The sequence below is a fragment of the Accipiter gentilis genome, chromosome Z (genome assembly GCF_929443795.1).
Source record: "Accipiter gentilis chromosome Z, bAccGen1.1, whole genome shotgun sequence".
Lineage (NCBI taxonomy): Eukaryota > Metazoa > Chordata > Aves > Accipitriformes > Accipitridae > Astur > Astur gentilis.
In genome coordinates this window covers 42,653,398-42,667,210 of record NC_064919.1, presented here as the reverse complement: position 1 = coordinate 42,667,210, position 13,813 = coordinate 42,653,398, and the positions used below count along the sequence as shown (strand labels likewise).

Below are 13,813 nucleotides of genomic sequence, written 5' to 3'. Positions count from 1 at the left end.
GGGGAATAGCACGCACGACGCAGGCGGCGCAGATGTGGAAGTCTCCCCGTTTTCAGAAGTTTTCAGTACCAGGCGCTACTGACCGAGTACTAGCTGTTAACTGGGATGTGCATGCGGCCTCACGTTGTTTCCTTTACCACAAGGAAAAAGCCCGCAGCCTAAACGGCACTCTCAATAAAGGAGCTCAACCCTCGTTCGGAGAAGTATTAACGCGGCTACTTTCCCCCTGCGTTAAGGCACGAAACACCGAACGACGACCTCCCAGGCGAGGCAGCAGTCCGCCCGGGAATCAGCTGGGGGAAGTCCCGGGCCGCGACGCTCGGCACGCAGCCCGCAGGAGCCCGCAGCCCGCCTTCCCCTCACGACAGCTCCCGGCCCGCGCTGGCGCACCCACGCATGCGCCCGCGCCCCCTCCGCCTCGCCGGGGCGCCCGCCAGCGCGGCGCGGCCGGTGGGGGCGGGACGGGCGAGAACGGCTCCCCGCCCCCAGCCCCCGCTCCGAAAGGAGGGCTGGGGGCGGGGAGCCGCACCCCCTCCCCGGCCGCCGTTACCGGCTCGGCGCGCGCGGCCGCCGCCCCTCGGCCCCAGCCCCGCCCCTCGCCCCGTCCCCAGCCGCTTACCCCGCCGTCCGGCTCGCGCCGCCGGTTTGGAATTTTCGCGCGCTCTGTGCCTCCGCCCGCGGGCGGTGCGCGTGCGCCCTGGACGGCGGGGCGGGGCGGGGCGGGGCGGGGGGGGGGAGGGGCGCTTCGCCGCCTAGCCGCCGCGGAGGCGGCGGTTGGGCGGTCGCGCGTGCCCGGCGGCGGGCGGGAAGCGGGCGACGCGGCTCTCTCCCCCTCTGCAGGCGGCTCACACGCGTTTAGCGTCCCGTCTCAAACGCGGGTGCCCAGCGTGAGCTGAAGCCGGCACAAAAGCCCCGTCGGTCCTGGCGGCTGATGGGCCGAAAGGGCTCCCCGGCGGCCGGCAGCCGAGGTGCTTGTGCTGCCTGCGTCTCCACAAATGCGCGGGGCGAAACGGGGCGAGACGGTTTCGGTCCTGTGTGTACAGCTAAGGTGACGACTCGACGGGGAAATCGGGGTGGCGGGCGCGTTACGCCCCCCCCGTGAGTGGCGGGGTGAGCCTGCCAGTTGGGCTGAGGGTCCCTGGCCATGACCCACCGTCCTGGCTTCTGCCCATGAATCGGGGCTTTTTTCCCCTCCCGGTAAGGCTAAGTGCGAAACCTGCTGAAACTTCTGCCGGTTTTCAGTTTTGTCAACGCCAGCAGGCCTTTTCACCCCTGTGAAAAAAAAATGCGAACGGTGTGAGTACAGAGGTACAGTAGGTAAGAAACTTTGCCTTGATTAAATTCACGGTGTGAAAAAAAGACCTGCTTTCTCTAACTGAAATTTGTGCTCGTGCTAAAACGAGAAATAGACACGTGGTGCACCTTTCTAGCCCTCAATTCGTTAAAAAGCAGCAGTAGTAAAACTACCGAGATCCGTAGTCTGTCACCTAACCAATGCTGAGTTATGCTGGTCCTCAAGGAAATCCTGGTGAAAATACCAACACTACACAATCTGACTACTTGGTGCAGTTTTGCGCGTCGCTCCCTAGCCCACTTAAGACACTCGTACTTCATTCACCTTCCCGTCGTTCTTCCTCTTTCGCTCAGCCGCTCGACTCCTCCTCCGATTCACCCTGGTAGTTTTTCCACTCCTGACTGGTTTTACGCCCACGTTCACCACTTGCAATGAAGAGCTGGTGGGAAGTTGCTACTGCATTTCCACCTGTCTTTTTGAGAAGCAATCGGCACTTAAAATTTCTTTCTTTCTTAGGTCTTCCTCCCAAATACATATGCTTACACCCTCATTTCCTTATTTCCTCCTTGAAAAAACTGTGGATAGTGACGCACTCATTGCAATCCATCCTGAAGAAAAACAAAACAAGTTATCTGAAAAAACAAAGTCATTAAGTGAAAACTCTATCTGGAATCTAGGTTGCAGTGTATCTTTTTAGATGGATTTTTAAATTAAATCCCGGTGACATCTCGTTAGTCTGAATTAACAGGCTAGTTTCTATTAGATTTGTATTCAAGATTTGTACTCTGCATGAACATAGGACTACCACTGCTGCTAAAGCTGAAGTTTCTCTTTTTCTCTACAATTCACCCAGTTCAGCCAGGAGTCCAAAGCTGGGAGTCTGAACTCCTTACTCTCGTTCAGCTTTTGTATTCTTCTACTCAGATTTCGTGCAGTGCATCATCTTTTCTGATCGCCACTGCTTTCAATTTTCTGTAAAATGAGACAAAATCCCCTTCAGTACAAAGGGAAATTCAACCTACCCATATAGTGAAATCCCCATGTGTGAAAACTTACATTACTTTTTTTTTCATTTCATCCTATCAAATCAGCAACACCTGATGAATTAAAGGCTTGTCTGTGGCAGTTTCAAAGTACTTCCTTGGGAAACAGCAATTGCTCATCAGGCAACCCACCAAGACAAACTGGCAGGGATGTTTCCCACACATCCAGCACATCTGCAGAGCACAACTCGGAGCTTTGGGTGTAATGCCCGTATTTGCACTGAGTCCAGTTCATAACTCACGCAAGTCTTTAATCATTCCACTCCTTCTCTCTCTTGTCAAATGAAAACAGGGGAGAGTTTATATTTGTTTTCTACCATCAATTGTGTTAACACTTCCTTAGATGTCAGCATTATTAATTATTTCATTGCTGAAATGTGTAACTGTTCTGGTGGAACAGAAGTGGAAGAAGCTTGAGTGGAAGAAGTTTGATAACATAATTTTTCATGTTTCTGATTGAACGTGATTCCATTGTTGTCCACTTTCTATTTCTATCCCATAGCCACAGGGAAGCAAATAGCTGCCTTTGTTAATCAGCTTGATGTTTATACCATCAGCGGAGCCAATTTTCTTCTTGCTATGCAAGAAGCCATATCCCAGTTCTCATGCACACCCAGACATATGGCCAAAGATCATTGCAGTATACCAGAAGCTGTGAAAAATAAACTCGGGAATTTAAAAAAAAAAATAAAGAAAAAAAAAAAAGGGCATTTAAGAATGTCATGGGAAAGGGTATAGTGGACAGATCCATAAAAATAGGAATAAACATAATAGCAAAGATGAAAGCAAATTACTAATATGCATAAACTCCAGTGGGTGAAAAGAACGCTTGGTAGTGTTACCTTCAAATGACCCTCATTTTAAATAGTCACAAAATAAGTGGCAAGTATAAATCAAGTGAATGCCAATACAAATGTTATGTTACTTCAGACATTCTGTATGCAGTTTGCCACTCTCCTACATTTCATAAATGCAAAACATTTGAGTGTTAAAAAAATGTTATTGGGACTTTTTTTTTGTAGCCTTGATCTTTAATAGCAAGTACTGTTACACATAGAGCTAATCCAGCTGCCTAGTCTCAAACAGAGAATTACTAATAGTAAATCTTTGAAACTTCCAAAAAATATTTGAAGCTGTTAAAAGTCACCAGAAATAGTACTGCCATAGATAAGAATGCTATTACTTCAAAACCTGAATATTTAGGAGAGGATTTTCCAAATACCAGAGAATTGCTGGCTGCTCCCTGAGAACCCTAGCAACTTCCTCTTCCCCAAGGTATGTTTCAAAAGTCCCTTGTTAAGCTTTGCACTTTGATGAGATACAGCGGATACTACACTTTGGTTCAGGGCAAAATATCACCATTTTGCATTTTGTCTTTTGGCCAGTACTAATTTGGTAGGAAAAAAATCCCCTGTTGGGGGAAAAGAAGGAACTATATCTTGGGGGGCGGGGGGGGAAGAAGTCCCAGCTGTTTGAAGCTGCTCAGAGGTTTGGAATGTTAGAATAAATACTGGAGGAGATAGATTGATGGGACGAACTGCAGGTGAGGCACACAAAGGTGCATGGTAAACATAATTTATCAGTGCACATGACCACCACATATGTAATATATTTTATGCACATTATAGTGATTAGCTAAAGAGTACATACTGCTTTAAGCAACACAAGAGCTTCTACTTAAACGAACACACACACACAGTACCAAGCAAAATGCCCTCAGATCCCTTAGCTGAAGTGAACAAAGGTACCTTCATATAGGTAGTCTGTGGCTAGTTCAAAATGGTTGCTACAAGACAACAAGGAGCTACTGTAGCCGCTGCGTACATATTGTTGTCCTTGATGGATGGAATTGGAACTGCCCAAGTATTAGAGTGGCAAGCAAAGCATCAGTAATACTTGAGAGATTTCCTGTCCTTCCAGAGAAGACCACAGTGTGTAACAAGCCACCAGTACAATTCAGTTTACTGCTGTTTGCTAGCCACGTTAGGGGGGTTTCTGAATAGGCAGATGTGTAATTTCTAACTGGTGATTATATCTTTGAAAACTTCCCCACTAAAATACTGTGTTTTGGTCAACTGTTAGTGTAATAGCTAGGCATACTAACATCCTGGAGTTCCAGGTGTTCATTCTTTCCTATATGTCTCATTCACTTTCCAGTGTAATTTCATGGTTCAGCATTGCTTATGCTTCCTGTGCTGTTCTATGAAACAAAGAACCATCTTCAGTAAGGAGAAGTGGAGTTGCTTCTTGGAGGTACCAGGCTCTGCAAATCTGGTTGATGGTCTTTGTGAGCAGTACATGTCACACAGTCTTTATGTTGACACTGGAATAATTTTTCCTCTCCCTTTGCTTGCCGATTTGCTTGTTGTTCCTTTTGATTTGACACCCTGGGGAGGTTTACTTGCTCCCAAGAAGGGCAGGAACATTTGCTGTGTTCAGTGTCCCAAGTGATAGATGAGTATGTTTGGTTTCTTCCTAACGCATATACTATCAAGTCTTCAGCTGGGAAGCCTCTGCAGGTCCTAAAAAATTGGCCCTGGATAGGCCAATGGTATTTAATGCTCCTTAAACCAGACCTTAGGAGTTCTGCTAGTACCTATTAAAGCTGTGCCCTTGGTATTTCTCAGTCTTGTATAAAACATATGTACATAAGGATAAAATTTTGAAATTACACCATATATCAATCAATTAGCCAATCTTGACACAGTCAGTATTTTCATAATTTGTCTAATTGCCTATCTTTCCAATATGTGCATTATTAGATAAGCTGAAGTATTCAGCTTGGTGATTGATTATGTTTCTATCTGTAATTTACAAACTTCCTCGGGGAAAATAATCCTGAAAATAATTCCTTTCCCCGTACCTATCTGCAGCCTCAGCAGGTGCTGTAGAAAAAAAACATGAGTGAAGTCAATCATTCCCAAGACACTGAGACAACAAAGATGCAAAAATCTTCCATGATGTCCTGCTGCTGTTGTGTGATGGTTGGACACATAATAAATACTGGAGAGCATTTTCAAGGCTTGGTCGGCAGGAACGAAGCACAGTGCATAGAAGCAGAGAGCTTACTCATTTCTATGGTATTCCCTGCTGATACTCTGAAAAGCTTCTATAGCATATACAGAAGGAGCATAAAATACTTGCTATGGAATGGAAAGTTAATGACTTCACCTCGACCTGTTCTGTTATGGACAGCTGTTAACAATATGAAATACTTTAGTGAGAATTTCAGTTTCATGTGTGTGACTGTATTTCTTCTTGGTTTATGTAAAATACTGTCCTAACTAGAAGAGGTATTTACACCTCCTAGAACCTGAAAAGTTTTAGCAAAATTTAAGATAATAAAAAGGGAAATGCTGATTTTACTGGCAGCAAGCAGGAGCCAAAATAACAGATCAACAAAGTGCGATAAAGATCATGCTTGAACCAATTTACAGAGGTTTGGAGGTGTGGGAAACTGCCTGTTGAGAATCAGAGTGCAGCTACAAAACTTTATATTCTTTCATGACTTTTACATCATTATTCAAACTCCTGTCAAGTTATGAAGCATTAAATCTTAGAAAATGAAGTTACCATCATAATTTAAAGTACATCAGTGAACTCAAAGACATCACACACTGAAAGTCTTTAGTTTTTTTCCTTTGCTAACTTGATTATTACAAGTGAGATTGTCAAATTAAGAAACTAAATCTCAATAAATTCCTTTTTCTTCACAGTTTAAAAGTATGAGAAAGCTGATCACTACTTGAAACTGAAATTTCCAACAAGCCCACCACACTGTAAAATGTTGCAAGTAAAACAGTTTATAAGTTCTTACTCCATTAAATATAGAAATTTTGAAATAAAACAAAAAGCAAAATTCACACACAGAAAAGGTATGCATCAACTTTTCATGGCATGATAGAAGTCATAAACTGAGGTAAAACCAGAACGTTCCTGTATAACATCCCACTGTACTAAAAATGCAGCAAAACAGAGTCACTGTCCACAGAGAAGTCAACAAATGGGAGAGTACAAGGAGAAAACATAAGCATTTAAGTGGATAAATTTCTGCTATAACTGCCTTTCATCATCTGGATGAAATGCTTTTACTAAAAATGGAAGCACAGTTGCCAAACTGACACAGTTTTGCTTGAAACATGAGACTGCCTTTTCATCTATAAGCCTTCCCAAGCATATGTCTCCATCAAAACCAAACAAATCCAAACTGTAAACACAAATTATATACATCAGATGAAAAAAATGAAGAAATGACCATTATTTACTCAATGCAGGAATTTCCACCTATTTAACAATAGTGTTCCTAAAGCTGACTTCTATGGTGCATATTAAAAAAAAAAGGATTAATAAAACATTAAAGGGCATAGAACACAGGAGAAGACTGGATGGAGAGACAGTGAGAAGATACCTCTTTTTGGTTTTAACCCAGTCTCATGCAGGCATCTTTAGCTAATCATTTTGAGAAATTGTCTCCATGGTCTTAATTTTTCAATGTCTGCTGAATGTTGTATATGATTCTTTGTTTACAGTAAGATAGGCCAGTCTGCTAGTGTAGCCATCATGTCTTTGCAAATTACTTATTTTTTCAGTGTTGCAGACCCCTGCCTCACAGAAAAGTCCCTAAGTAGGGATTCCATTCAAAATGGAAAAGATCTCCACTTGCTGAGTATTAAAGTAGCTACCAAAATAGTATATAGCAAGTCTGTAGAATCACAGTCGTTCCAGTGTTAGCCAAAACAAGGCTGAAACAATACAGCTCTGTGGCAGAAAACAAGAACTGCAATTCGTGGATTGCCAACTTTGCCCTCACATTCTCTATACATTAACCGAAAACCTCATATTTCTCATTCCTTCATTTAATTTATTGGACACTACAATATGGTGCTTCTTTGACCTCCCAAAGGAAATATAACTCCAATATTCCAGTGCCTTTGCTGCTTCTTTAAACAGTTTGTCATCCACACTCCTTTGCCTGCAATACTCGGAGTTGCAAGTCTGTGGAATGCACTCTTTCATAAATCTCCTCTCAGTTGTATTAGCAATCCTTCTTCCTTTATTGGTATTAACCTTTCTTTAACCTTGTCTATCTTCAGATTTAGTCCCTTCCTTGTGACATCCCAGACAAAATATCAATTTGTTTTCCATCATTCTCTCATTAAAACAGTGTTCTTCCTCCCCTCCCTCCCCCCCCCCCCTTAATTTCCTTGCTGCATTAACTGAATATTTACATTGGATCACCTTTAAATGGTCTATAATTTAATGTGGTGAATCTGATTCACAACTGATAATCATTTACATGCATATAATGCATACAGTTCAAATTTTGTACAGACCATGTAAAGCCTGGTTTAAAGGCATTGTTTTGGATATCTCTATAAATGAAAGATGTATATGCAAATACATGATACATAATAAAATAGCAAAGACAAATATTGTATTATGATGGAGATAAGGTTGAGAATATGTATCTGTAAATTACAAATAAATAGATTCAACATACATCATGTTGAATTAACCCAAATCTGAGCATCACAATGCCAAGTTATTAAGATCACATGTAAAATAAATCTAAATGTATTAAGAAATCAGAGTAAAAGCCAAAAATCTCATAAGGCTATTTGTGCAATAATCACAAGTTTAAGGCACAGAGTTTGTTGCTCCATACAAGATTTTATTAATTTTGGAAACAGTTGCCTGCCCCCTGCTTCTCTTACACCCACAGTGTCACACCCCTTGTTTTTTTCTCAGTGATGTCCCTGGAAGCTTGCTCAAGAACTTTAGCTCAAACCTAGAATTTAACTATGCATTTCTTTACATTTATGTACTTCTCTCATTTCATAGGACATAAAACAACTCTGAGGGCAGCTACATTTGCTCTTATAAAATAGTTTTTGTCATGAAATAATATGATATCAAATAAGAATGCGAAGCTGAATCCCCTCCCTACTAAGTGCTACCATGTGGGGCTCATAGTGACCTGAAAATAAATGCAAGTAACCTTCTTGTCTATTAAATTCTTATCTGAAATTCACTGGTCTGGATGAAGCATCAAATAAAGAAACTGTGCAGGGAGCCCTGTGTATTAAGCTCTGATATGTCCATGTTTTAGCTGCTCGTCAGTTCTCTTGTGCCAGTCCGTGCAGCTGTGAGGGCAGGACTATACAAGGGAGCCTTTCAGTTACTGATACCTGACCTGGCATAAAACCACAGAATCTGCAGTGAGCAATAAAGCTAGTGTAAGCAATTCTACATCCATGAATAACAGCTCAGAGATACCTGTGGACTACTGCTGCAGACAGATAACCCAGCTTGCTATACCAGTGCCCTGACGCGCTATGCTAATTTCTTTGCTCCTGAACTACAGTTCGTACAAATTAGAAATACTAGCTATTCTCAATTCCCTAAGTATCAACTGTCCTAAAAATTTCTCAGTAACTACTCTCTTACTTCAGATGATCAGATTGTACAAATTGACCAAATGGCCACCGACATTTAGAGAAACTCAAGAAACAGGTGATATGTAACTGTAAAAGAACAGAGCTTGTACCCCATTCCCCTATGAGCTCCACCTATGCCTGAATGCAAAACATGTCCAGCCTCACCTCACTAAAAAGCTAATGACCTGAGCATCCGTTTCTATCCTATCTAGAAATGCTGCTCTCTCTCCTTGAAGTCACAGTGCCTTGTGTACAAGCACATCATAGGTAGTGAAATTATATTCAATATGCACCTAGTGGGCAATGAATTCTGTGGAGTGTGATGAAGTAGGTAGGTGGCTGAAAGCTTTTTATTTCCTTCCTCTAAGTGGCAATTTTTCCCTATCTGGTAAATGAGCAAAATGATAGTGGGATTGTAAAATGCTCTAGGAATCAGGACTAAGGAACGCAATGCAGAAAATAAATTTAATAATTATTATAGAGGAAAAAAAGACATTCAAATGATAGGAGTCAAGAAGACTGGTTCCTCAAAGTCTTCATTAACTGGCTTTGTGATTTCCAAGAAGCCATTAGCCTTTGCCTTTTCCGTGCCCTAACTAAATACTGCAAGGCCATAATTAAAAGTAAAAAAAATTAAAGCATTGGTAGCTTTAGTAACTGAGTAAGAAAAGTAAAGCATCACTGGGAAAGTATCTAGAATGCAAAAAGGCTTCCGAGTGGTTTCCCAAGTGAGCATATTTATGGGAAACATATGGGATACAGCAGTGAAATGTTCTAAATGTGATAATACGTAGCTGTACATTACAGCATATGAAATGCTGCAAACAAGTAACTAAGTTAGTTATGGAGGCATTATCTATCTTCAGCGGTTCCAACTTCCTCAATATTCAAAACCTATGTAGGGGCTGCAGCATTACTTGTCACATCCCAAAAACCTGTCTCCATGCCACAGGGTGAGCGCCACGCTGTCAATGGGAACAGATGGCCAAAAGGATGAGGACACTGGGAGCTTGACCCCCATCTGGAATTTTTCTCAGACTGTAACAAGGGTGGACCAAAAACTCCACTGCCAAGACCTTGTGCCTCTGTTGTTGGAGCTGCCCTTGTGCTGCTGCTGACATCTTGATGATTCACACTTTGCCAGGCAGTCTGTTCACTGATGGCTGCTCTGTAGAGAGGAATCAAAAATGTAATGCGATTAAATGCTGGTCCGAGTTGTGCCAGTGCATTAATGGGAATGGGAAAGACATGTGAAGACTGATCTGTAACTGGATAATGGTGTGATACCCATTTGTCATGGAATAAAGAAAGCCTAATTAAGAAACAGCAGGGAGAAAACACAAGAGGTCTGTTCTTTTAAGAAAGTCTGCAACCACTGGAAAAAAAAAAAAAAAAAAAAAAGGTTTTAAGATGTCATTTTCATAGCTTCAGCAGCACTCTATTGAAACTTGTTCAGAGAACTTGTAACCATGTTAGATCTAGAGAAGTCATAGTAGGCCAGTTACAAATAATGATACAATTAAAAAGGTCACTGCTGTGAAATATTCTCTACCAGAAAAACACTATTTTTTCTGTCAGTTGTGGATTTGAGGTTGTGAAATCTCTAGTAGCTTTATGCTCATCACCAATTTTCATTCATATCCACATGATAAAATTCCTTAACCAATATGTGTCAAAAGTAATTTATCATACTTTATTTAGCACTGTTACAAATCTGTAGTATCAGTCTCCTCTTATTCACAGTTTTAAAACAGGCAGCTTTAACAGTGGCTTGTCACAAATTCATTTCAGGCTCCAGAAACTCTGTCTTCTGTATAGTGCAGCTGCATGCATAGCAAAGCTGCCTGTACAGCATTTGCTGATAGCCTGGCAAAACCTTTGGTCCTGTGCTTAGGGTTAGGGAGAGTACTGTGGCAAGTGACAGTGCAACTGATGTGCATGCTGTTAAACACAAGCTTACACAGTTTCTCAGCATCAGGGCTAACTTCCTCAGCACCTCACTGATGCTTGTGGTTGAATGGGAAATGGTGGCCCAAATGCACACCATTTGAGCACACCGGTGGCACAGAGTAAGCCAGAAAATCTGGCTTTCAGCCACATGATTCCTCTGGTTTATTGGTCACTGGGTCTGTCTCTTCATCCTTCTGGTTACTAATGCCTCTGTGGATGTTCTTGAAGACATGGCAGAAATCAAGACTTCTTTGGTCTGGCTCATCCCTTTCAGTAATCAAATGTTCTCTTAGATCCCCTGCAGCATGCAGCCATCACAGATACTGTATAGGTAAAACACTAAGGCAGTCTAGCCGTAAGACTTAACCACAAACTACTTGTATGAACGTAAATTTTTTTTTTTTTTTTTTTGCATGTTGGAGCTCTGGTGGCAGACATCTGCAGACTTTTGACATGTTTCCCAGAAGACTGGTAAATGTCCACAAAATTCAGATCCTCTTGGCCAACAGCCAGGGCTAGAAGAGGGTAATGCTAATGCTTCTCTAGCCTATCATGAGAAACACTAGCAATGGGCAATGAGACAACCCTAAGGGTGTCTGATTTCTCAGGTACATACTGAGAATATGTATCTTTCTAGCCCTGTCTGTCATGAAATAGGCTATTTTCACAGCAACAAAAATCATCTTTGCTTACTTTTTTCCAGAACGCTCAGCTTGTAAATATTTCGGAGTCTTTTCTGAAGGAAGGTACTATGTGCATTTAACAATAATAATATTTTTTCTGCTAACAGCTATTTACAGTCTAGGTTGTCATGCCGTTAAGCAGTAACAATCAAGGAACAGAGCATTTCCTAGGAATTAATGGCTGGCTGGGCAGAGTTTAAAGCCTGAGGTACAGCCAGAGGCTATTAACTCCAGCTGGTCATTAAAAATCCTTCGGAAATACCTTGGTCTAAGGTCAGTATTACTGTTAAAACAAATGTAGGCAGATGGATTTATTTCATGGGTTGCATTTTCAGTTGGTATGCACAGGGCTTTTCTGGAGAATTTACACCTTCTTAACATTAACCAGCCAATTACTTGAGTCACCTCTCAGCATTCCAGTCATACAGTTTTAATTATACTTATGAAAAATGGAAGCAGAGCACTCTGACAACTTTCAGATCAGTTTGTCTGATTATCATTTCAGATCTGCTGGCAGACATGGGATGGTTTTTGCCTACCAAAGAAAGAAACAAAAGCCCTGAAATGTGCACATATTCACCAAGATAAGTACTCCATCTTCTCCTCATTATCTAGTATGTTTGCACAAAGACATGATCATTCAGAATACCAGCTGGCCAACAGGCCAAAATGAAAATTTAACACAGGCAGGATTTTATAGGCTTTAACAAGAGCCTATAAATAATAAATAATTCCATTTAAAACATCTTCTGGGGAGACAGTGTAGTAGCAAAAGAAGAATTCAAGAAAATACATTTGGAAGCAATTTGCTGGAACAGAAGAGGAGCATTCAGTGGAAGTATTCCTGCTCATAAGTGGAGATGGGCACAGTTCAGAATAAAACAGAAATTGATTTAAGCTCTACAAACTACTGAATCAATCTTGAAACTTATGTGTCTAATAGGTCAGTTCATCTTTCAGAAGAGCCATTCACACATGGCTTCCTATTTTTGTGATATTCTGATTTCAAAAAACAAAACCAAAACACAGTAAAAACACTGTGGTTGAAATATTGCTATTACTGCTGGGGCAAAAAGGAAATTCTGGAAGTTTAGTAGAAAACACTGGGTTTTACTGTTTTGTGTGTTTGTACTGTGATAGCACAAATAAGCCCAGGTACGGATAAAGCTGAAGCCTCTCACACTGCCAATTCTCTAATATCTGAGTCTTTTATCCCACTACTGATTTTCAGACTAAAAGTCAGATGACTTACCTGAAGCTTCTGAGCTTGATCGGTCCATAAAACCCATTCTACTCATCTCAAATGACAGATTTTGCTTTGACCAGAATTTAAATCCCTGGGTGATTACCTTTAGGCACAGGTGGCAGGGCTTTGGAATTTAACTTCACCACTTTTACTAAAATGAAGCTAAGTATCAACACATCCCTCTCAGCTGCTGCTAGAATCACTATCAGTAAATGGGGAAGTTTCTAAAGGCAGTCATCCTGCTGGGCAAACTATGTTTCAGCAGTGAAAGTAATTATTTTCTTAAGGTACTCAGAGCTGTAGAGCAAAGGATGATTCCACCAATCCTGTCAATGTCCTGTTACACTACAAAATATTGTATCACTTTTGCTGAAATACTCTTGTAGCTATTTGTTTGCTTTACATATACATATACACACATACACACCTCAGTAGCTGTTTCATCCTATTTTAAGATTATTTCTGCTGGCATATGGGTTTCTTCTATTTTCCTTTAAAAAATATTTCAACATCTCAACAATGTGCATGCCTGTACCTTAAGACTTCTAGATATCCCAAACCAGATCTCCATTGAGCTTGGTAGGATACAGAGCAAGTCCTAAGGCACAAATCCTGCGAACAGTTACACATCTGCTTAATTTTACAGATTTAGGAGTCCTCTGAGAGTTAAGCACTTAGGAAATATTTGCAGGATTGAAGCTTAAGTATTTTTTTTTTAATATAGTATTATGCATGTAGGAGTATGCTTATATCCCATGACTGCACTATCTGTTCAAATATAAATTTTCCCTCTCAGCCACCAACTTCTGATAGCAATAGTCAAATGCAATCCATGAAGTCAGAGTCCCAACCTGCATTCAAGGCAGTCTAAGAAGTGCAGGTTTCTCCAACAAAAAAGGTGCTTTCCCAGTTTAGGCTGAAATAGTTGCAAATGCTGCCTGTGGCTGAGCGTGAATTATGGACTTTTATACACTGTTTGAAAATCTGTGCTTTTGGTGTAAAAGACAGTGTGTATAAAACCAAATTTTGTCCTAAATGTGCTTTCAAGTTGAAACATCCAACCCTCCGACATGAACTGGATAAGTTGCAGCAGTTAGAGTGAAAGGAAGCCAAGACTAAACTATTTACTTAAAGGATTCCAATTTGTCCTAGCACCAAAT

General features: G+C 41.4%; 1 protein-coding gene across 1 annotated transcript in view; it reads right to left on the bottom strand.

Annotated features, from left to right (window-relative positions):
• Positions 1–666, bottom strand: part of FANCC (FA complementation group C) — a 92,984-nt gene extending 92,318 nt beyond the window's left edge. Inside the window, exon 1 of the mRNA XM_049796255.1 lies at positions 620–666. The gene's annotated coding sequence lies outside the window, so the exon portion shown is untranslated. The remainder of the gene's footprint in view (positions 1–619) is intronic.
• Between the last annotated feature and the right edge of the window lie 13,147 nt (positions 667–13,813).